Genomic DNA, 26641 nt, shown 5'->3' on the forward strand with positions numbered 1-26641 from the left:
ACAAACTCCTCGACTTTTTCTTCCAGAGTCACACCCAGATAGCTTCTATTTGTCCGTGATACCAGCCAGTACACGGTAGTGTGTGAGGAGCGTACACCGCTAGACGGTGTCTGTATGGAAAATTGTCAAGCTCCGTGTATTTGTGTATGGACTGACACACGCTGTCTCTGTCTAGTTTTGACTGTAATCAAACAGCAGATATACGAAACTGCTTGAAAAACGGACACAACTCTAAGGTGTAGGTCAGGAAAAACGGACAAACTCCTCAGCTTTTTCTTCCGGAGTCACACCCAGATAGCTTCTATTTGTCCGTGATACCAGCCGGTACACGGTAGTGTGTGAGGAGCATACACCACTAGACGGTGTCTGTATAGAAAATTGTCATGCTCCGTGTATTTGTATGCGGACTGACACACGCTGTCTATGTCTAGTTTTGACTGTAATCAAACAGCAGATATACGAAACTGTTTGAAAAACGGACACAACTCTAAGGTGTAGGTCTGGAAAAATGGACAAACTCCTCGGCTTTTTCTTCCAGAGTCACACCCAGATAGCTTCTATTTGTCCGTGATACCAGCCGGTACACGGTAGTGTGTGAGGAGCGTACACCGTTAGACGGTGTGTGAAAAAATGAACTCTCAGTAACTCAGCAGGACAAAATAATAAAATTTGGATTGCTTTGAAAAAAGCAGTTTGAACAGCAGTGTGCACACAGCAATGCAGCTAGCAGGTAGCCTTAAAAGGCAGCCTAATCACCACCAGCGCTGCTGCACACAAAAATCCTCCCCTTTCACTGCACACTAACTGTACAGTGAAAAGCGCTATCAAGAGAAGCAGTTTTTTTTTCTTCTTCCCTGCCTAACGGTCTCCCTGTTCAGAATTAGCAGCAGCACCTCTCCCTATTGTAAGATCGGCAGAAGTAAGATGACGGTTGGCATTCATAGCCTTTTATATCCACTGTGACGCCACACAAAGCCAGCCAATCACTTCAATGCCCTTCTCTAAGATGGTGCTGGCTGCTGCGCATGTCATCGCGTTGCCCACAGAGTGCGTCCTCCATCATTGGGTGAGAAAAGGCACTGAAAGCATCATTTGAAACGCGACTTTGGCGCGCTGATCGGCGACCTCATGGCAGACCTCACGCTAGGGTCGGGTTTCGATCGGCGAAACCCGACTTTGGCGAAAGTCGGCGATTTTTTAATCTGACCAACCTGTTTCGCTCAACTCTACTCATGGGGTCTCCCAGTGGGTCATGGCACCTGCAAGCTATAACAGTAGAATCTGGCGCTCCTTGCCTTCTGAGCTTTCCACTGTGCCTGAAAAATATTTCCCGATTACATGTAAGGTATTGGCGTACTCAGAAAATAAATCGAGCTCAGTTTGCTGTAAAAAAAATCATATTAGCCCTTAGAAAAATTAAAAACTTTGGGCTAAACAACATTTTAGTGGTAAAACTGTAATTTGCTCTTTCTTCACTGCTCCATGGTATAAAGTTCTGTGAGGCACATGTGGTGTCAATATGATCACTGCACACCTAGATAAATTCATTGGAGAGTGTAGTTTGTAAAATGAGTTCACATATAGGGGATATCTGTTGTTCTGGAACCTCAAGGGCTCTGCCAATGTGATATAGCACCCTCAAACCATTCCAGCAACTGTTTAGGCACAACAGGGACTCTCCAAAAGGGACATGGCATCCGCTAATGATTCCTGGACATTTTACATTCAAAAAGTCAAATTACGCTCATTCCCTTCCAAGCCCTGCCGTGCGCACAAACAGTGTTTTCTCACTCATATTGGGTATTGGCATACTCATGAGAAATTGCACAACAAAATGGTGCAATTTCTCCTGTTACCCTTAAGAAAATGCAACATTTGAGGCTAAAAACATATTTGTGAGGAAATTGTGATTTTTTAATTTTCACAGCTCGACGTTACAAACTTCTGTGAAGCCGCTTTTCCTGCTTTTGATAGAGTCCAAATTGGCTTATTATAAGAATAAGACATGTTACGGGCTCTGCAAAGCTTTCACTCAGTGGATGTCTGCTAACACCTATGTAATCCTCGAAGACCCAATGCTCCCCTGTCTTTGCCAGATGTTTTATCTGCTGTTGTGACAACCTGATGTAATACAGCAGAATCAAAATGGTTATGTCCTTTCTCAGGTTGATACCTTGAGCCTTGATCATTTGCACTGCTGGTTTCTAACGATTGGACCAGTGTCAACAACTTCTTGTACTGCTATGGGCACACTGTCATGTCCAGCCTATAATGTAATGTCAGACTGGGAGTTCAGCATGGCCACTGCTTTGTCACATCAAAGCAGATGAATTTATCTGCCACAAGCTTGGAAAACTGTACATTTGTCAAAATAAATCAGGCATGGATCATAGCCAACTGTCATTCACCAACGGCTAATGCCAAAGATTAAATCAGCCATACTGTCTGCCTGCCTATCTATTGCTTACCTTCTAAATCATTCCACTGCCACCAGTGCTGAAATTCCATGCTCAGCCAGTCATCTACACCCTGTCCGTCATGTTAGCTATATTGCATTGCTTCTGCTGCCAGGACTGCAGTTGCTGGTGCTATACTACCAGACATCTCATTGCCTGGCTCATCGTAATTCTCTATTGTGTGGCTTTTGATACTGCTAATGCTCAGCTACACCAGTCAAAAATCTCATGGCTATCCATTGTTTTTAGAATGCTAGACAGTATTGATGCTAGGAAACTTATTCTCTTGAGGGTTTTCATTCACAAACATTATACAGCTCCAAAAATAAGGTTAATTTTTTGGAAGGCTTGTTGACAAACCATTGCATTTACACTTACAAATCTGCTCACCATAACCTGTCCTTGCTCCTTAAAAAGGAATAATTTTTGAACGCATTGATAAAAAAACCTTTGTAACTTTTGTTATTGCTCAATCATTTTGAGAATAGCCAACCTGTTCTGGATCCCCAAAAAGGATCCTTTTTTCTCTTCTAGTTAAATAACATAGTAACATAGTTTTGAAGGCTGAAGGAAGACCTTATGTCCATCTAGTTCAGCCTATTTTTAGTGCAGCTGTTCTGCATTGTTGATCCTGGGGAAGGCAAAAAACCCACAGAGTAGAAGCCAATTTTCTCCATAGGGAAAAAAATTCCTTCCCTTAAGCTGGGTCAACCATCTATTCTGTTATTCGTAACCTTCTATACTGTAACTCACAAGAAAAGCATCCATTCCTTTCTTAAATTCATTCAGTGAGTTGGCCATCACCACTTCTTCAGGAAGAGAATTCCCAGAGCCTCACTGCTCTTACCATGAAGAACCCTCTTCTATGCTGGTGCAGAAATTGTCTTTCCTCCAAATGAAGAGAATGTCCCCTTGTTCTTGTCACAGTCCTTGGTACAAACAGTTCATTGGAGAGATCTCTGTATTGCCCTCTGATATACTTGTACATATATATTAAGTCTCCCCTAAGTCTTCTCTTTTCTAGAGTAAATAGACCTAATTTTGATAACCTTTCTGGGTATTGTAGTGAACCAACTCCATTTATCATTTTAGTAGCCCGACTTTGAACCCTTTCAAGTTCAGTAATGTCTTTCTTGAGCACCGGTGTCGAAAATTGCACACAACACTCCATGTGTGGTCTGACGAGTGATTTGTACAGAGGGAGAATTATGTTTTCATCTCGTGTTCCCAGACCTCTTCTAATGCATCCCATGACCCTATTTGCTTTGGTGGCAGCTGCCTGACACTGGGCACTCCAATTTAGCTTCTTATTGACTAAGATGCCTAAGTCTTTTTCCATGTCTGATTTCCCCAGCAGTTTCCCATTTAGTAAGTAATTATAGCATCTTTTTCTCCTTCCCATGTGCATAACCTTACACTTATCTGTGTTAAACCTCATTTGCCATTTTTCAGCCCAATTCTCCAATTTACTCAAATCTGTCTGTAGTTGCAAACTGTCCTCCTTTGTGTTAACTACCTTACATAGTTTTGTATCATCTGCAAATACTGATATTTTACTGTGTAAGCCATCCACTAGATCATTAATAAATATATTAAATAGTAGGGGGCCCAATACAGAACCCTGTGGTACCCCTCTAGTAACCCTGGCCCAATCTGAGTATGCACCATTAATAACCACTCTTTGTTTTCTATCACTAAGCCAGCTACCTACCCATCTACACACATTTTCCCCTAGCCCAAGCTTTCTCATCTTACTTACCAATCTTTTATGTGGGACAGTGTCAAATGCTTTAGAGAAGTCAAGATAAATGACATCCAATGATTCTCCTTGGTCCATTTGAGAGCTTACGTCCTCATAGAAGCTGATCAGGTTAGTTGACAAGAGCGATCCTTCATAAATCCATGTTGATATGGAGTTAAACATTTATTAACATTGAGATAGTCCATAATGGTATCCCTTAGAAACCCTTCAAAAATTTTACCCACAACAGATGTTAAGCTTACCGGCCTATAGTTTCCAGGTTCCCTTTTACAACCCTTTTTGAATATTGGTACCACATTTGCTTGCCGCCAATCAAAAGGAACAGACCCTGTTTCTATAGAGTCTTTAAATATAAGGAATAGAGGCCTGTCTATCACATTACTTAACTCCCTTTATACCCAAGGGTGAATAAACTATTATTTCTTCACTTAAATACCACACCTGTTTTTGCTTTTTAAATTAAGGGATAATGTCACGCTCATGCCCTGACCGGTGGGCATGAGCCAGGGGGTTGTGGCCCCACTGTGCCACAAACCAGACTACCCTGGAAGGACAGTGACTAAGACAGTTTCCTTGGTTTTCACTGGAGCCTCTGATGGTGAGGTCAGTCTTGTGCGGCAGACAGCTGCCAGGTGCCACTCCTAAGAAACTTATCTGGATTTGTGGTGAGCACTTTGATCCCCCAAGTGCTTCACATAAGTTTATAATGTAGAGCCGTAAAAATAAAAAATCTTATTTTTTTCACCCCCAATTTTTTATTTTCCCAAGGGTAACAGGAGAAACTGGACCCCAAAAGTTGTTGTGCAATTTGTCCTGAGTATGCTGATACTCCATATGTGGGGGTAAACCACTGTTTGGGTGCATGGCAGAGCTTGGAAGGGAAGGAGCACCGTTTGACTTTTTCAATGCAGAATTGGCTGGAATTGAGATCAGATGAATGTCACATTTGGAGAGCCCCTGATTTGCCTAAACAGTGGAAGCCCCCCAATTCTAACTCCAACCTTAACCCCAAAACACCCCTAACCCTAATCCCGACCATAACCATAACCCTAACCACAAACCTAACTGTAACACATCCCTAACCCTAATCCCAACCCTAACCCTAATCCCAACCCTAACTCTAACCCTAACTCTAACTTTAGCAACAACCTTAACCACAACTTTAGCCCCTACCCTAACCCTAACTTTAGCCCTAACCCTAATGGGAAAATGGAAACAAATACATTTTTTTATTTTATTATTTTCCCTGACTAAGGGGGTTATAAAGGGGGGTTTGATTTACTATATATAGCGGGGTTTTATAGCGGGTTTTGTATGTTTGTCAGCTGTCACACAATAAAAGACACTTTTTATTGCAAAAAATAGTTTTTGCATCACCACATTTTGAGAGCTATAATTTTTCCATATTTTGGCCCACAGAGTCATATGAGGCCTTGTTTTTTGCAGGACAAGTTGATGTTTTTATTGGTACCATTTTCGGGCACATGATTTTTTTTGCTTTTTATTCCAATTTTTAGGAGGCAGAATGAACAAAAACCAGCAATCCATGAATTTCTTTTGGGGTGGTGTTTATACCATTCCGCGTGTGGTACAATTGATAAGATAGTTTTATTCTTTTCTTTCCTCATTTATACTTTTTTTATGTTTTGCTGCTTTTATACAATAAAAACTATTTTATAGAAAAAATAATTATTATTGCATCACTTTATTCTGAGAGCTATAACTTTATTTTGTTTTTCCGGTGATGGAGCTATATGGCAGTTTGTTTTTTGCAGCGCAAGATTTTGTTTTCAGAGGTACCACATTTATTTATATTCATCTTTTTGATTGCGTATTATTCCACTTTTTGCTTGGCAGTATGATGATAAAGCTTTTTTTGCCTTTTTTATGTTGTTCACTAAAGGGGTTAACTAGGGGGACAGTTTTATAGGTCGGGTCGTAACGGATTCAGCTATACTAAATATGTGTACTTTATAGTTTAGATTTTTTTCTTATTAAAATATTGATTTACGGTAATTATAGAATAAATATTGATATATTATTATTTTTTAAAATATTTTTACAATTATTTACAAAAAAAAATTTCATTCTTTTACACTGTGTCCCACTATTGGACACTCATTTTGCGCAGGCTGATCACTTTTGTGGCATGCAGATCTTCATGCCATATAAGCTGTTAGCACTGCACTCTGTGCACACTAACATTAGAGAAGTCCTGACATGCGCTGCGCATGACAGGAAGTCTCTCATCTCTGGTAACTCGGATGTTGTCATGACGACATTGGGTTACCATGGGAGCGATCGGGACCTCCCGTCATGCCGTTGGGTCTTCGATCCAAAGGCAAAGGGGCTGTCACAGCTGACAGCCCCTCTGCCTGCTCCCGGAACGCTGCAATCATGTTTGAGCACAGAGTGCCGGGGATTAAAGTGCCAGGAGCGGTCCATGACTGCTCCTGGGACTTAGTTCCGGGTGTCAGCTGTGAGAATCAGCTGACACCCGGCCGCGATCAGCCGCGTTCCCGCCGTGAGCGCGGCTAATCACATATGATGTACTATTCCGTCCAAGGGCATTAAGTCCCACGGCACAAGGACGGAATAGTACATCCAATGTCAGGAAGGGGTTAATTAGGCTGTGTTTACATTAAAGGAAATATGTCAACAGGTTTTTGCTATGTAATCTGAGGGCAGCATGAGATAGAGGCTGAGGCACTGATTTTAGCGATGTGTTACTGATTAGGCTGTGTGTTGTTGTTTCAAATACAATGAGTGTTTTATCAGAAGTAAATTTTCACTGTCCATACTACAACTTGTGATTGTATCACAACTGCTGCACCCTGAAAACTAAGCTATACAACATTGGAATCAGGGTCCAATTATTCAAATGACTGGGAAAAAATTTGTGAAGATGGCGAATTTGAATTTTAAACATTCTGCCCAACTCCCCTAGACAGTATTGGGAGCTACATGGAAATATTACAGTATAGTCTTGAAGTATAATATTAGTAACAGGCCTAATACACCTTCAGGTTTTTGTTGTAGGTACGCTAACAGCTTTTTTTGCTGACTAATGGACAGTATGAAAAAATGAGACATATCCTACATTGATACAATTTGTTTATGCAGATGAATAGGTCACTGAAATAAAGGAAATAATGTTTTTGTCTGTGTTTGTATTATTTGAAAACTTTTAAAAAATTGCTCGATAAAAAAAGAAAACAATGAAAAGTGAACAGCACACAGATTCACAATTTTTATTTTTTTTTGCATTTATGAGGAGATCTGATGATACAGGCTAAAAATGGATTAAAATCTAATACAGGACTTTAATTAAAAAAAAAGTTCATTATTTTGCACAAGAGAGAAGAAATGGACATGCAAATTTATTCTACTGCTCATTAGTACTCTAATGATAATAACATTTCTAATTTACCTTTTATTGCAGCTTATTTAAAAGAAACTTGTCATGAAATTTGTGCTGCCTAAACAAGCGTCAGCATGAATCAGAGCTTAACTGTGTCAGAGTCTTCCCTGTCCCTAACACTAGGGGACGCCCTGGCTTGCTCTACTCCCTGGGATACTTCTGAAGGTGAAGATGCATGAACCTTCACCTTTGCCTTATCTCCTGAGTTAGCCCTTTGTCTGTTCCCTTTCCCCACCCAGGGAAGAGGGGCGCTACTGTGCACCGTAGTACAACAATCCCAGAAACAAGGCAACACAAACAAGGGTTAACAGAAAACTCCAGGCATACAAAATATTCACTCACATATAACATAGGAATGCACCAGGGCATGGAGGTAGGGGAATAAACCAAAATAGAGAAGGATAGGGAATTACCATGCAAACAAACCAAGCCACAGTCACAAATAACTCCTACAACTTTCCTTCTCATGTGAACTCCTCTTCCTCAGTTAGCAATGCAGCAAATGCTCGCTCTGACAAGGATTTGTAACAGAGTCCAGATTATAAAAGGGATTTCCAACATGGCCGATTATCCCCTGTTCTGCCAGAAGAGATAAACACATTTAAAATGAAGGAGAAGTGCTTCTTCTCAGTGCCGGAATAGAAGCAATAAGACACTGTGGTCTACTGGTTTCACACTGTTGCAGTACAGTAACCCTGTGACAGTACCCCCTCTTCTACGAGGGACCTCTGGAACCTCAAGACCAGGCCTATCGGGGTGTGCCTCGTGAAAAGCCCGGACCACGAACATCAGATGCTGGTACCCACATCCCCTCCTCAGGAACGTACCCCCTCCAATGAACCAGAGCAAATGACGAACAACACGAAAATCCAAGATCTTTGCAATCTGAAACTCCAAGTTTTCATCAACAATGACAGGAGACAGTGGTAGAGGTAATGGTACTGAAGATACAACTTTTCTTTTAGGAGCAATCGATGGAATACATTATGGTTCCTAGAGGTAGGCGGTAAAGCAAGGTGAAGTGCTACACGATTGACGATGGCTACGATCTTATAAGGACCTATAAACCTGGGATCCAGTTTCCCAGACGGAACCTTCAGCTTAATGTTCCCAAAGGACAGCCACACCAAGTCACCAACACATAGATCCAGACCCACCAAAACGTTGCAGATCAACCACGCTCTTATATTTGGATCCCATCTTCCTCAAATAACCTCCTGCCATATGCTAGTAATAGAAGATGAAAACCATTCTTCTTCTGGTAAACCAGAAGGGCGATTACCATTAAATTATTTAAATTCAGGATGGAACCCATATGCCCCGAAAAACGGGGACTTACCGGTCGATTCATGACAATGATTATTTACAGCAAATTCGGCTAATGGTAAATAGGTAACCCAGTCCTCCTGATTTTCAGATACAAAACACATGAGGTACATCTTCTGGTGGTCCCAAACTTCTTCCATTTAAGGATTATGGAGGCCACTCTGCTCTTATGAACCTTGAGTGCTGCAGAAATTCTTTTGTAACTTTGGCCAGATCTGTGCCTTGCCAGAATTCTGTCTCTGAGCTCCTTGGCCACTTCCTTTGACCTCATGATTCGGATTTGGTCTGAAATGCACTGTGAGCTGTGAGGTCTTATATAGGCAGGTGTGTGCCTGTACAAATCAAGTCCTATCAGTTTAATTAAACACAGCTTGACTCCAATGAAAGAGTAGAAAATCTCAAAGAGGATCAAAAGGAAATGGACAGCATGTGACTTAAATTTGTGTCTGAGCAAAGGATCAGAATACTTATGACATTGTGATATTTCAGTTTTTCTTTTTTAATAAAGTTGCAAAAATTTCTACATTTCTGTTTTTTTCAGTCAAGATGGGGTGCAGTGTGAACATTAATGAGAAAAAAATGAACTTTTTTAAATTTACCAAATGGCTGCAATAAAACAAAGAGTGAAAAATGTAAACGGGTGTGAATACTTTCTTTACCCACTTTAAACATGATCAGAGAATATATAACAAGTATAAAGAGATTGGAGAATTTGCGAACATAATATCAAAATATATATGTCAAATAACAACGTGCTGTGCATATAGGTATTCGCAATAATAGTCATCCAAGTGTTCTTGCACTTAGTCCAAGTGTTAAGAAAATATATAGTTTATGTATGGCAGTATCCATTATGTGCATAATCGCAGTAAAGAGTCTCAGTTAAATTATTGGCCAAGATAGTCTCCAAACTAATCAAACTGTTAGAACACAACTTTACAATTGATATATGTTTAAGGCCTCTTTCACACTTCAGTTTTTTGCATCAGTTCAAATCCGCCAAAAAGTCAGACAAGCGGATCCGTTCTTAACTGATGTGAACGGATGGCACAGGATCCGTTTTCAGACGGATCCTGAAAATGAGGAAATTTAAAGGAAACGCTGTCCGGGAAGGAGAGAGAGAGAGAGAGAGAGAGAGAGAGTTTTTTGTCCAGCACCCAGAAAGAATTTCGGGTTAAATGAGTGTGTGGAGGATCCGCCAGGGAAAAAAACGTTACAAGCTCCGTTTTGAAATCTTTGAGGATGGTGACGGACAGCAACTTTTGACGGATCCTCAAAAAAAACGGATGCAACGGACGGCAATCCGTCACAATCCGCCATTAATGCAAGTCAATGGGGAAAAAAAATGGATCCTCAAAAAGAAATTGAGGATCCGTTTTTTTAAAAACCTGGCGGATTGTGACTGATTGTAAAAAACTGAAGTGTGAAAGAGGCCTAATCTGTGTTAAGATATCAAGTGTGTTTCTAAGAAAAATGCTAAGGTCTCTCATGATTGTATATATTAGGTGCTTTCAACAGACTAATTATATCTATTTGTCATTGTCATGATTAATTTGTATGACAGCTGTTATGACAGCTGTGCCACTACTTTCCAACACCAAAGTGCACATCTGCAAAAAAAAAATATTCCCAGAAGAATTTCCTAAATGCTATTCTATCTGAATGCGAAAAGTAAAAAAAAATGACTTATAAAAAATATATTATAATATATTAAAATTGTGACAAATGCAAAATGAAATTGTTATTTTTATTTAATGACTTGCCTGCCAAGAAAAAACCCTGTTTCTTACTTTCAGCAAGAGCACTGTCACCTAGAATGAATTCTATGCTAATGTAACTGGCTAAAGATCTAGTGTTGGAAGGGACAACTCCATAATTTGAATGTGTCTTGTCAAGCAGAGATTTGGATGTTGTTTAATTTAGTACTGACTGCCGCTGCCGCTGTGCCTGTCAGAGTAGACTGCAAATAAAGAATCCAATGAAATATAAAGGAAGGAATGACATAGCTTTTCTACAAAGTAATCTATCCCAGCACACATAAAACGGGGAGAAAATAATCTTTTAAGTGCAATTACCTGCCTAAAACAAATCTGAAACATGTAAATCACAAAATATTAGATCTGTTTATGAAGCTCTAATACTTTGATAGGCCAACAAATCAATTTGAATAAGAAAGAAATATGCTTAAAGGCAGATGGTTGCAAATAATAACTTCCATTTTTGGCTGTCGATGAAAGCATATGTTCTTTTGGTGATTTTTTTCCCTTCAGGGGTCCAATTTTCATCGAATTGTTTTTATCCCTGGAGAAAAGACAAAGCTAGTTTTGAATATCATCACACATTATCAGTAAATATGCTGCCATTTTTTATTCAAGGTTTTACCTTTATATCTTAAAGAGGTTGTCCGACCCCCAAATCAATTTTTTTTCAAAGCTAATCTGTGCTGTATTTTGATATGCAACACCCCTATATATTTTGTTTTTTGTTCCTGACTTTTTGTTCCTCCTGAATTTTACCTGCATTCACGTTGCTTACCTGCGGCTGTACCAAACTTGACCTCTCCCTGGCCTTAGTGTCCATCCACGCCCTCTGCACACTCAATGGTTGTCAGTAATCTTCTTACCTGCCAAGGCCATAGAAAAAATGCGCTAAAACAAGGTGCAGTGGACCCATTAAGATGGCACAGGTGCAAAAATACCTGATGAGGCAGCCAGCCTCCAAACAGGACATGGCCGCTTGGTATGATAATGCACGAAAAATAGAATCTGTATGTAGCAGTGTTCACACAGAAAATGCAAAGCATCCAGCTGAACCTATTAGTGACGCCCATACTATTAGATCAGGCGGGTCAGCCAGTGCTAAAAGATGCATCTCTAATCGTATGGGTGTCACTAATAGGTTTCAGATTCTAATTTTTGTGCATTATCATACCAGGTGGCCATGTCCTGAATGGAGGCTGGCTGAATAACCACAGCTGCTGAAGAACCTCAGTCTATATTGATGTGTGTATGAATGTGTATGTGGATGAATGGATGGATGAGGAAAGATGGGATGGATGGATGAGGGATGTTTGGATGTTTGGATGGATGAATAGACAGATAGATAAATAGATAGATAGATGGATGCAAAGCATATTCCCCTATGTAGAAGCCTTTTCTTTCCTGGTTAGTCCAATCAGTCATTTGTCTGCTGTTTGGCACTGTGTTCTGTATGGAGAGGCTGGAGCAAGAGGCAGGAGAGGGAAGGTTGGCAGAGACTGGGGGCGGTTATGAATATTCTCTTCCCTTAGTGAGCAGCTCCTCCAGTATCATGAGACAGCTGCTCACTAGACTAATGTGATACCTAGAGCACCATGCAGAATGCTGGCAGGGAGTTTAATACAAACTGTCAATATTCTACATCCTAGGTAGATACAAAAATTATAGCGAAAGCCCGGACAACTCCTTTAATATTGCCTTTTCCTAAATTAATTTATAGAAGAAATGCGCATCACAGTTACTATAGAAGAAAGCGACCTTGCTAAAATACAAACTGTTAATTGTGCAAACTTATTGTAGCACTGTTCTCAGTCTTTTTAATTTCCTTTCCCTGAGCAATAATAAAGCACAGATTAAGGTGCATGAAAAGTGTAATTATTAATTTCAGTAGTGTCCATCATTAGTAATGTCATCACATTGTCTATATTATTAATGCTATCACATTGCCTCCCTTAATAATTGCACCATATTGCTCACATCAATAGTGCCAAACATAAGTAATGTCATAAGAATGCCCTCACATACTCGCTTTCTAAATTGCTAAGATAAACTACTTAGCTGTCAATACACCACAAAATTATTTTGAAAAATGTTTATAATAAAAAGACATACTGTATATAAGCAATATGTCACTTTTGTGACAATACATTCCTTCCAAGTTGGTGCATCAACCAACAAAATTTAATAAAAAATGCCATTATGGACAGAGTTCATAGTGCTTTTTTGTGTAGCGAAAATAAAAATAGATAAAAATCATCAGTACTCCAATTTGTTTGGATCAGTAGTATAAAATGCAAATCAAAAAGCAGACTTCATGAATATTATTTTAAATTATTTACACATTCCCCTACTGTGTCTAAAATTCTCAAGTGATTTTAAGCAAAATTAAAGAAGACGAACTGATGATGAACATCTGTTAAAATTAAAACAACAGTTACATATAATCGAAAGGTGTATCTAGGCTTTCTAGCACCTGGGACAAGAATTCAGTCTGGCACCACCTTTACCTCAAAGCACATACAGGTGCTTGTCACAAAATTAAAATATCATCAAAATGTTAATTTATTTCAGCTCTTCAATAGAAAAAGTGAAACTCATATATTATATACGGTCATTACAAAAAGAGTGATCTATTTCAAGTGTTTATTTCAGTTAATGATGATGATTATGGCTGATGATTATTAAAACCCAAAAGTCATTATTTCAGTAAATTAGAATATTTTATAACTAGTGCTGAGTGAGTATACTCGTTATTCAGGTTTTCCCAAGCATGCTTGGGTGTCATCCGAGTATTTTGGCGTGTTCGGAGATTTAGTTTGTGTTGATGCAGCTGCATGATTTGTGGCTGCTGGACAGGCTGAATACATGTGGGGATTCCCTAACAAACAGGCATTCCTCACGTGGTATTCAGCCTGTCCAGCAGCTGCAAATCATGCACCTGCGTCAACACAAACTAAATCTCTGAGCACGCCAAAATACTCGGAGGACAACCGAGCATGCTCGGGAAAACCCAAGCAACGAGTATACCCACTCATCACTAGTTTTAACACCAGCTTGAAAAATGATTTTAAAATCCGAAATGTTGGCCTACTGAATTGTATGTTCAGTAAATGTACTCAATACTTGGTTGGGGCTCCTTTTCCATCAATTACTTCATCAATGCGACGTGGCATGGAGGCAATTAGCCTGTGGCACTGCTGAGGTGTTATGGAAGCCCAGGTTGCTGTGACAGCAGCTTTCAGCTCATCTGCATTGTTGGGTCTGGTGTCTCTTCTTCCTCTTGACAATACCTCATAGATTCTCTATAGGGTTAAGGTTAGGCGAGTTTGCTTGCCAATCAAGCACAGTGTTTGGCCAGCAAACTATTTTGCATCTGTTTTCTCTCAGAAAGGAAATGTAACAACTGATCTTCACTGTCCTATTAAAGGAATAGAAGATTCCAGACTATCTATAAACAAAGATAGTGAGATAATACTTAGCTAACATAAATGAATTCCAGTCTCCAGGTCCAGGTGAATTACACCCCAGAGTACTAAAGGAGATGGCAGAATAAATTTTTGAACCACTCTCCATAATATTTGAAAATTATTGGACATAAGAAGTCCCAGAAGACTGGAGAAAAGCAAATGTTGTTCCTTTCTTCAAAAAGGGGAAGAAGGTGGACCCAGGGAATTATAGGCCGGTGAGACTGACTTCTATACCAGGAAAGATCTTTAATCAAATTATTAAACAACATGTATGTAAGTACTTGGATAAGAAGGAAGTAATTAAACAGAGCAAAAATGCTGAAAAAACACTGAAAGAAGTGACATTCTGTAGTTTTCAAAAACGCAGATTTCCAAATCAGTCAGTGTGTGCATGAGATTTCTGAAATCTGACTTTGCTGGTACTGGGAAGCTTTAAATTTGCATAAAAAAATCTCAGCAAAAAGGCAACATGTGAACATAGCCATAAGAACACATGCAGACTAAGACAAGAAAAGAGTGAGTTAAGAACGACAGCTATCTAATCTGTATGCCTGGCATAAAGCCCCCATACACAAAAAGATTAATGTTGGCTGCACCCACCGATGCAGACTGGTTCAGCCAAAACTCATATGTAGGTTGGCACTGGCCAAATAATTGTTGGAGAAGATGACGATGGTGCATGTTTGATTTTGGACTAAAATGTCTGTCAGAGGCTTTCTCACAAAGAACATAAGAGTACTTGTGCATGGGACGGATGGCGGCCGAAGCATCGTTAATCTCACAGCCATCTATGGTGTGTTTGAGGGCCTTTATATTGTTCATTTTACACATTACACTAAAGATGGTAGAACTTGCAAATATAGGGGGGATCACCTAACAGTGTAATGTGTATGGGAGCCTTCCAATTCTTTCTAATGATTTTAGGAAAGAGAAGAATCTGGAATTTTAGCATTCTAAATGGTTCATCCTTTTATTCTCTGGGAGAAGAGGAATCTGACAGCTGCTCCCTCATAGAGAATATAGGAACATGAGGCCAAGCTAAGCTGTCATGATCCATGCTGCATCATGACAGATGAAAAGCACTAGTAACCTTTTTTTTCCTTAAGCTTGTGCTTAAAGTTAGTTCTTGCCCCTGGTGGCCATTAGGGTCATTGCACTCTGGTTACTTTAGTTTATTTCACTTGGTCTATGAGCAGGTGTGGGTAATAGCGTCTTTTTGGGATTCCAACCACGGTGAAGGGAGCAGCTGGCTGAGGTGTGAAGCCACTGCAGAAAACTAGTGAAGTTAGCGGCTGGCTTGAAGGTTGGAGCCACTGCTGAAACTGGTGTTGAACTCTGGCTGCCCGGTGTCCGCAGCAGAGTGAGATGGTGAAGGTGGCAGCTGGCTCTGAGGTGTCGAGCCACTGCGAAAAGTTAATACAGTGATGCACTCTGCTGCCTGGTGCTGCAGCAGAGCAAGATAAGTCATTTTGGTGTTTCCCCTGTTTGTATTTTTCCCTGGTGTGTATTAGTACAGCGGTGGGGCAAGTGCCTGCACCACCCAGCTCCCTAGCAAGGGATAGGTGTAGGATGTGCTAGGGTGACAGGTATCCGGCTCGGCGACAGGTGAGGAGCCTGTATAGGGAACGTTAGGAGTGTGAGGGACACTGACTCAGGGGACTGCAGGAGGTCTCCACATCCCCGTTCCCTATCGCAGGGCGCACCATTGTAACTGTTTCCCCTTCTCCTGTGTCTTGTTGTTTCAGTTACCGGCCTGCGGGTCGTGTCACACAGGACAGTTACACGTGCCAGTTTTGTTGTTTTAGTTACCGACCTGCGGGTCATGTCACACAGGACGGGTCCACGTGACATAAGCATTCTTCAGCACGGAACAGTCAGGAGAGACACTATTTAATATGTATTGGGGACCTACATAGAATCTGTCATCCAATCTGACAGCAACATGATGTGGGATAGAAACCCTGATTCTAGTGATGTATTACTTAGTGGACTGCATGATGTCATTTTGACATAATCACTGTTTTTTGGCTGCAGAACTGGCAGTTCTCTGAATGCTGAGCTCTGTATAATGCACACCCACACCACTGATTGGCAGGTTCTTGTGTACACTGTGAACAATGAGAAAGCTGCCAATCAGAGGTAAGAGTGTGGTAATACAGACCTTAGGTGTATAGAGGACTACATAGCAGCAGCTTTACTAGTCTTCTAATTATAATTTGTTACTGATAAAACTGTGATTTAATAAAACTACAGCAAGCAGCCCAGAGAATGATACATCGCTGGAATCAGTTTCATTGACTCTACATCAAGCTGCTATCAAAATTGGAGGACGGAATCCTGGTGATAGATTGATTTTAAATACTAAGAGATTGTTTTGCTAGTTAATGGCATCTGCAGGAAATCTGCTGCTCTTATTTCAAGTTGGAAGCTGTATTTTATTTCTGCTTCTTGAGAACCACAAGTTGGGGATCACCATTCTACGGGTAGGAGTAGCTGCTTGGAGTGGAGCATAACACATCTGCAAAAAATTAACAGAACAAATGAAAATTGCTGCTGTCATTCAGTCATCATCATCATCACTGCCTTCTATAGGAAGACAAGCAAGATATGATTTACACTTCATACAAGCTGACGTGGAGACTTGACCGCATGATATTTGTGGCAGGGAGGGACAGTACGTCTTGGTACAAATAACTGCAAGTTAGAGGTTGTTTAGGATTGGAAAAACATGGCTGCTGTTATACAAAATCATAATCGGACCTGTCCACATGTTTTGGATCTGATTGTAACTCAACTCCATTTATTTCGATATACTGAAGATAAGCTAGTCTAGGAGGCTTTTCCCATATCCAAGTTTATTTTGGAAACCGAGCAGTCTGCCAAAAATAACGAAGAAATAATGAAGACGTGTTCGGTTATGAACCAAGTCACAGACCAAAATTACCTATGAAAGATCACTAAAAAACAGTGCACATTGTCATCAATAAGACGTCTATGTCAGTTTTTAAAATTGTAAGGAGCATGAGAAGCTATTAATGATAACTGTTTATACAAGAAAATGACTGATGGGACATTTATGAAAATCTGATCAAAGACACTGATGAAAATCAGACTCGTTTTTAGACATCAGAGAAATCACTAAAGTCTGAATGCGGCCACAGATCTAGCTGCTACTACTGTGCTCAGAAAGTCAGGAGTTAACATAGCTGCCCTATACTGTAATTCATCCATTATCATTAATAACACAAGTTCAAACCAGTATACAGCGGTTTACTGCATAAATACTGAATGCTGGAAAGTGTAACACATATCTTCAATAAAGGATTAGGATGAAGTCCAATATTTAAAGGACACATCTATAAATCAATGATAATGTGTTGAAAGCGTGATATAGAGGTGTGAATAGCAGTGCATCTGACTGATCTTTAGGTTGAGTCACCTGCAAGCAGTGAAGTGAAGTTTCAGTGATTGACTGCAAGACAGGATCAGATTAAGTAAGGAACTGGATGTGTGTTGCTTTTCCTGCCTACATTCAAATGACGCTGTCAATCAACTTAGTGTGATTACACTAATTGTGAAAATGAGCGTAGGTGACTCATAAGATATTTTAGATATCATTCATTGCAGAGTTGGTAACTCATGCTTAATGCACAGGGGTGTAGACATGGAGGGAAAAGTTGTGGTATTTCCTAGTATCTGATTGGTCCCAAAGACGCCTGTGCGGCATAACGAGGTAGAAGCATTATGAATAGCACATGGTAGGTGGAAGACCTTAGTAAATTTTTTGCATTGAGTCCAAGTTCCATTGGATAGCAAAAAATAAAACGCACCTCCCCACTCAATCTCACCTCTTCCATGCCTCTTGCTCAGTCGAATACATCCTCTTTCACAAAACAATCACTGACCTCAGGGAGACCAGCCAAAGAAAACACTGCGGCAGCCGGTAAAGGCGCTCAGTCAATTAAATCCTAAGTGCTTTGCTCCCTGGGAAATACAAATATGCAAATAAAGTCCGTGGAGCCTCATTTAAGAGTCTCAAACACGGGACTAGCCAGATCTTCCTCCAGGGAAGGACCCAGCCAAGGAGTGGCTCCTTTCGGAAACCACCATTACCACCATATTATGTGGCCCTTTAAGTCAATATCCAGCTCTTCACAAGTTTACAGATATGACAAGGGAAATACCAAGGCCAGGTATCCATCCACAGACAGCTGTTTTGGGGTGTTGCCCCTCATCAGTGTGGAGTAGGATTCTGACTAGGTGGGAGCAATGCCTAGTAGACCAACATCACGAAACAATCACTGACCTCAGGGAGACCAGTCAAAGAAAACACTGCGGCAGCCGGCAAAGGCGCTTAATCAGTGAAATCCTAAGTGCATTGCTCCCTGGGAAATACGAATATGCAAATAAAGTCTGTGGAGCCTCATTTAAGAGTCTCAAACACGGGACTAGCCAGATCTTCCTCCAGGGAAGGACCCAGCCAATGAGTGGCTCCTTTCGGTAACCAACATTGCCACCATGTTAAGTGGCCCTTTAAGTCAATATCCAGCTCTTTACGAGTTTAACAGATATGACAAGGGAAATACCAAGGCCAGGTATCCATTCACAGACAGCTGTTTCGGGGTGTTGCCCCTCAACAGTGTGGCAAAGGCGCTCAATCAGTGAAATCCGAAGTGCATTGCTCTCTGGGAAATACAAATATGCAAATAGAGTCCTTGGAGACTCATTTAAGAGTCTCAAACACGGGACTAGCCAGATCTGCCTCCAGGGAAGGACCCAGCCAATGAGTGCTAGCCAGGGCCTAGATTATATAGGTGATGTGAGTGGCTAAAAGTGCACAGGTGAGCATTAAACAGGAAAGATTCCAGGATCTCTGAACTGAGCAGATTAACTCCTGCACAGCTAAAGGAAACGTGCACCATTTAATATGAAGGTGAAGTGCTTCTAATCAGTGCAGGAATAGGAGAAATCAGACGCTGTGGTGTTCTGGCGCTTCTCTGTCGCGGTAGACCCGTAACAGAGTGAAAAGACCCAACTGATCATATAAGAGCTTGCTGTCTATACAAGAGAGAGATAAAGAAAGAACCTTGATGACCATAAGACCTTACACTCTACAGGAGAGAAAGAGAAAGAAGGAGTGAGGATCCCGTTAACCATAAAAGTGTACACCCTACAGAAGGTGTAGATAGGACCCAGATAACCATGAGCGTACACCATACAGAAGACAGAGACAGGACCCTACTAACCAAGCTTCCACTCCAAGGATATATGCAAATTGCTTCTTTTTCCCAGAGGAGAATGGCATGGTGAATAAGCTTCCTTACATTGGCATGCCAGAGCCAGTATGTCACTCTCCACAATGAGAAACATTACCCCTGAGACCTCACTCAAAATAGAAAGATTTACCCGGTGACCATGAAGATGGAAAACCACTGTGCTGTACAAATTCTGCTCCACTGGGAACCACTGATTTTTTGATTGCCCAGGTGCTGACCACCATTGTACAATGTGTCATAGCTGCAGGGTGTTATTGGGAGGCTCATGCAGGAAATCAAATTGACATTAGCTCAATTTCTGATGCTTCAGTACAGTGATGGGAAAGTTTTTTTCTTCAGAAAATCACAAATTGTATTTCAAAATGTTCAAATTCATGTGAAACAGCAAGTTATGTAAAAAGTTATGCTATGTACAAAAAATAATAATTCACCTCATATTTCACCTCTCCTGCTGTCCCCCGCCAGCGCTCCAACCAGTTATCTGCGCGTCTCTTCTTCCCTTTCCTCATTTCCGCTCTTGTTTGGCCTCTTTTGTGCAAGCCAGGCGAGTACTTCTGGTAAGACATGCCCCACTACGGAATGAAGGGCAGGAATGTCAGAGGCCTTGTTGTGCCAGAAGTCGTAGCCTGGAGTGAACAGGCCAAAGAGGATGCATTCCTCTGTTGTATGTGTGAGTAAATTTTGTATGTTTGGTACTTTTCATTACATCTTTTCATATTACCTTGTTAGTCTGGTTGGTATATTATGGTACACTACTACTCCCCTCTTCGCTGGGTGGGGGAAGGGTATCTTCACCATCAGAAGTAATCTGAGGAACAGGGCGAGCTAGGGCGCCCCTATCTTTAAAGACTTGAAAGGAGCCCCTGGTCCCAGAACACACAACAACAGAGTCATGATATTAGCTCTGACTGAAACCATTTTTTGATCCATTATGGATCGTATCACTGCTCTGACAAAGTGATTGCAGCAATTCAGCCTGAAGGTGGCAGATTTACGCACTGCTGTTTTTCAGCACCCTAACACTTCAGGTTTGGAGATCTTAACTGCCAGGTAACCAATAGTGGAGCCCAAGATCACTTTACCTGGCATGTTGTCTGTGGCATGTGACAAGTTTGTTGTTTTCAGGGAGGCTTGTAAACTATACTTCAGGTTATGTGTTTGTTCCTCAAGAACCGAGGAGCAATGGGTGGGGATTGTAATCTCTCTCCTTCAGGGTGACTATCAGGCACGGGCATGCTCTCTCCTTTCTGACTCCCAGTTGCTCCAGATGGTGAAGGATTTTTTTCTGGTGCTGGGTCACATATATGATGACCCCAATCGCGTCTCCCTGTCTGAGTCCACACTATGTCAGCTTTGGAAGGGAGATGGCCCAACGGAGGAGTATTGCTATTGGTCCACTGACACTAAGTGGAATGACTCTGCACTCTGTAGCCGGTTCTGTGAAGGGCTATCAGTAAGGGTCAAGGATGCTTTAGCCCTGTATGAGACTCCAATCTCCCTTGAAGTGGCCATGTCTCTGGCTATCTGGATGGATCGCCGTCTTTGACAAATACATAAAGGGACACCCCAATGTGTGGGAAGTCTGTGGCTAAGGGAAGTCTGGTCTGAGTCATCTGGAGAACTCACGCAGTTGGGTGGGGCATCATGTTCTGGAAACTAGTGTGTTGTTTGGCGCAAAGGGGGAATATGTTTTTACTGTGGTAGCAAGGGCCATTTCATCAGCACATATCCTTCGCTATCTCACTGCCAATAAAAAACTAAGGGACCTGGGTTGTGGGGAGGTTAGCAACCTGATTGCACATATCTCCTATGTGGGTAGGACACAATTTTTTCTGCCTGCTTACATCCATCTGGGCAAAAATAAGGTGGTTATTTCTGCCTTTCTGGATAGTGGGGCAGGGTTTAACTTGATCGACGCAAGGTACGTCCAGGTCCATGGTCTCGAACCACATACACTGTCCAGACATATATCCATAATCGCCATCGACTCCGGACCCTTTAAACAGGGGTATTTTACTCAAGCTGTCCAAGTCTTACATCTACAGGTACGGACTATGAACTCAGATGGTATTGACTGTTATGTGCTAGAGGATCTGCCCTGTCTTGTGGTTCTTGGACTTCCTTGACTGACTAAATAGACAGTGACTCACCACCTACCCATTCATGAGTGGGTGACTGCTTAGTATACATTTGCACAATAGAGGCCTGTATAGGGTGCTGTTCACATGCAGGTAATGCATAGTGTCTGGTTCTCAACCTATTAGTCATGCCTCTACTATTCGATTAAGTGAGCTGGCCCTTTTTCTGCTGTATTTTTGAATTTTTGGAGGATTTTTAGTCCTCTTTTGTGGCTTTGCTATTAGTTTAGTAATAAGACTTGCAAGCGTGGGGACCCTTGATGTTGGGTTGCAGGCTTGCATATCTTGGCCAAAATATCGACCAATACCTCACATATTTATATGTATATTTTGCACTTTATTTTTCATGGTGGAGCCAAGCCCAGCACTTTGGATCTTGTATACAGGGGTGTTCACATGGTATGCATTTAGAGCGTGCTGGCTAGCCCGCCTAATCAAATAGTATAGGGGCGTGACTGATAGGCCCCCCAAAACTGCAATAAAAAGTAATCAAATTCTATGCACGCAAAAGCTGCATGAAGACTAAAAGTAGTTCCACAAAAAACAAGTTCTAATACTGCTACATTGACATAAAAAAGTGTTAAATGTATTAATTAACAGGGTCACAAAAACAAATTTTATAAGAAAAAAAATAGGGGTTAATTATGCTAAAGTAGTAAGACACAACAAAAATTATGTTTCGTATCAATATAAGTTTCCTGACCTGCAGAATAAAGTTAACATTTCATTTATACCGCATAGTGAATGAAAACTCCATCCAAAAAAATAATTGGTAAATTGATACTAATTTTTGCATTCCCCCAAAAATGTATTGGAGTTATTAGCCCATTAATGGCTGCTGATATGCCTTTTTTCGGGATTAATGGGGTCAACTGTAAAGTCTATCACATTGATGATTGTCCTGTGAGAAGTATTCCAGATCGGCTCTAGCTCCTTACCTTTCTTCCTACTTTGGCCTGAAAAATTTTTGGCACAGAATCTGCATCTCTTGGCAGAAAACGCAGATGCGGATTTGATGCGGATTTTCATGCATTTCTTTTTATGCGGCTTTGTATGCGTTTTTGTAACATAAATAAAGATCTATTATTTAAAAAAAAAGAATTGTGATGTCATTTCTTTGTCCAACCTCTTATTTTACATACTCCATTGAAGAATAATGTTTACACACCCAGACAGACATACAGATATATAGATAGATAGACAGATATACATATATAAACAGACAGACAGATAATAGATAGTTAGATACTGTAGATAGATAGATAGATAATAGCATGGCCGATGTTTAGTAATGAACCTAATAAAATGGTACATAAATAGTTAAATAAAGACACATAAAATATGCACGCAATTTAAAAAAAGGGAAAAAAATGGTGTGTGCTCCCACGCAATGTTCTGCACCAGAGAGGGAAAGCTGATGGCCGGGGGCCGATGTTTGTAGCCTGGTAAAGGGGTAATACCTATGGATCTTCCCAGGCTATTAATATCAGCTCGCAGCTGACTGCATAGCCTTTACTGGCTATTAAAATAGGGGGACCCCGAAAAAAAATGATTCGGGGTTTCCCTATAATTAATAGCCAGAAAGGCTATGCAGACAGCTGTGGGCTGATATTCATAGCCTAGGAAGGGACCATGGATATTGCCCCCTTTGGCTACAAACACCAGCCCGCAGCCACCCCAGAAATGGCACATCTCTAAGATGCGCCAATTCTGGCACTTTGCCTCTCTCTTCCCACTGCCATGTAGCATGGTATATGGGGTAATAAGAGGTTAATGTCACCATTGATTGTAAGGTAAGGAACAACCACGGGAAGGGCAGTCTCCAATGAAGGAAACCACCTATGCCAAAACATGGTATCCATCCACACACAGCTGTTTCGGGGTATTGCCCCTCATCAGTGTGGAGTAGGAAATTGGCTAGCAGGAGCAATGCCTAGTAAAAGACTGTGAAAAATGAGGATGAATGAACTCATGGAGATCAACATCCAACACTGCGGAGACACCATCACATGTCTCTCAACGCAGTGATCTAGAGCAATGCTCCCATCCCTTATGGGAAATATGCAAAAACATGCAAAACACAAGCCGCGGAGACACATCACATGTTTCTCAACACAAGCAATGGCTAGCCAGGTCTTTCCCCGGAAAGGAAGAACCACGGGAAGGGCAGTCTCCAATGAAGGAAACGACCTATGCCAAAACATGGTATCCATCCACAGACAGCTGTTTCGGGGTATTGCCCCTCATCAGTGTGGAGTAGGAAACTGGCTAGCAGGAGCAATGCCTAGTAAAAGACTGTGAAAAATGAGGATGAATGAACTCATGGAGATCAACATCCAACACTGCGGAGACACCATCACATGTCTCTCAACGCAGTGATCTAGAGCAATGCTCCCATCCCTTGCAACTATCCTGGGTATGCCCGAAATTTTTACACCTCCTGCAATACATCGGGGCATCTGGAAAGAACAAAAAAACAGTATTTTTCCCAATTGAAAAATTAAGAGGGGGGTAATGGATGCCTCCCGGTCCTTGGGGATCCATCCCAAATCTCACAAAAAATTTGTACTTCCCAGTCCAGAGCCCTTCTCCATTCAGGACCCTGTGGGAGTACTGAACATAAATGCAATGTCTTTTCAAAAATAAAGCAATGTCCTCCAGGGAAACAAAAGGGTTGTGCATGAATACTACAAGTGGAATATCTCCCTTATAGTACAGCACAGTAAAGGTAAGACCTTCCAGCAAAGGATTTGCCACTCCATTTTTCAGGGCAGTAAACAAATTCTGGCAAGCCGCCATAGAAGATAGCACCAGTACATACCTGCCTTCTCTCCTAAACTCCTGCAGGCATATTATGTCGGACTTCCGAATCTTCAGGATGTCATAAAACACCATGTTGACCAAATATCCCAGGGAAAAATGCAACTTCTTATCTTCAGCGATGTCAATCCTGAATCCATTTTTGACCCGGCTATCACCGATCCCAGAGAATTGAAGTCGGACTCCCATCGTCCACAGCTCCAAGGATTTCCTCCCCGAAACCTCCTGGCTATCTCCCAAAAGCAGCGACGGGCTTAAGCCACCGAAGTGGCGATGCCAGAAGGCCAAGAGACAACACTCGAGGTATTCAGGAAACTCCGCACCTCATCAGTGTGGAGTAGGAAACTGGCTAGCAGGAGCAATGCCTAGTAAAAGACTGTGAAAAATGAGGATGAATGAACTCATGGAGATCAACATCCAACACTGCGGAGACACCATCACATGTCTCTCAACGCAGTGATCTAGAGCAATGCTCCCATCCCTTATGGGAAATATGCAAAAACATGCAAAACACAAGCCGCGGAGACACCATCACATGTTTCTCAATGCAAGCAATGGCTAGCCAGGTCTTTCCCCGGAAAGGAACAACTATGGGAAGGGCAGTCTCCAATGAAGGAAACCACCTATGCCAAAACATGGTATCCATCCACAGACAGCTGTTTCTTTTTTTTTTTTTTTTTTAAACCATTCAGGTTAGTTATAAACAACTCAATATAAGCTCATCAACTTAAACATCGTTGTTTCAACTCTCATCATCATGGTTCATATTTATTTTAGTATAACAAACCAAGGGTATACACAAAAGACATCCTGAACATCAATAAACATCACTAAAATTCACTGATATTTGATCAGGTGCTGCCATTTTTTAAATTTCCAGACACCCTCTGCATCAGAACCACCACCGCCTTCGCTGTCTAATTTATAAATCAAGTATAATCTAGAAAGGATCAGCCCGACACACTTATTCACAGATACATGCTTCTCTTTGAAAATTCCTAAATTCCTCACATCCCACAAACTCTGCATCACACAAGTCATAATTAACCATAGGATCTATTTTTCACACGACCACATGCACCAATTCCAAACATCGCAACACGCCAGTCAATAAAACTCACACCTGCTAACTCTTTACACAACCCACCTACACACTTCCACACACTGCACGCGTAATCACAGTCCCACATAGTATGCCACACAGTTTCACATCCACCACATCCTTCCCTCGGGCACACATCAGTTCTGGTCAGACCTCGTCTCTTCTGAACCTGTTGCACAGGCAAAATATTGTGCAAGGACATCCATACAATATCCCTTTGTCTATTAGACATCCCGTGCATTTCCAAACTCTTCCATGCAACTGAAACTTCACTCCCTCTCAACCCCACAATATTACATTCCACATCATTCTTGCGTATTATTTTCATCACATTCTTAGCCATTCTAAAATCATTCATCGGTACACTCAGCAAATCATGCTTCCTCACAAACTTCTCAATCACCTCATACCAGACTGGACACTTGAAAGCAACAGGCACTCTAGCATCCCTCTTCCTCCAACATAAGCCATATAACATCCAACCAGCAGAATAACTTGCCATATACGCTCCCTTATTTCCTTTATTCAGCAAAATAACAACAGTTTTGATATACTGAAGCCCCAGAAAAATCTCAATGTTTGGAAAGGCCATGCCACCATGGTGACACGCCTTGAAAAGACTCTCTCTCTTAAGTTTCTCTATTTTACTGCTCCAGAAAAAAGTAAAAACTAACTTTTCCACTCTTTTTATTTTCTTACATGATGGTGGAAAAACTGTTGCAATAAAAAGCAAAATCGGAAGAATCACCGCTTTTATGACCAAAACCTTACCACTCAAGGTCAAGTCTCTCAGTCGCCAAAAATTTAACTTACGCTCTATGCACAATCCACACTCCTCCCAGCTCTCCTTACCTTCCAAGTCCTTATTAAATGATACTCCCAGCACTTTGATAGCACCCTCCTCACACTTTACCCCCTCCATTTTAACCCTGTCATCCCCAAAACAGTTAAAACTACATTTATTCCAATTCACTCTAAAGCCAGATGCACCACAGAAAAACTCCAGAAGCAACTTATCCCTACTCATAGATGCAACACTTTCACTCTCAGCCACAACATCATCCATATATCCAAGAACTTTCACATGCTTCCCACCACTCCCAGGTACCAACAAAC

This window comes from Dendrobates tinctorius, unplaced genomic scaffold, assembly GCF_039654945.1.
Source record: "Dendrobates tinctorius isolate UK_male_01 unplaced genomic scaffold, ASM3965494v1 ptg000144l, whole genome shotgun sequence".
In the NCBI taxonomy this organism is placed as follows: Eukaryota; Metazoa; Chordata; class Amphibia; order Anura; family Dendrobatidae; genus Dendrobates; species Dendrobates tinctorius.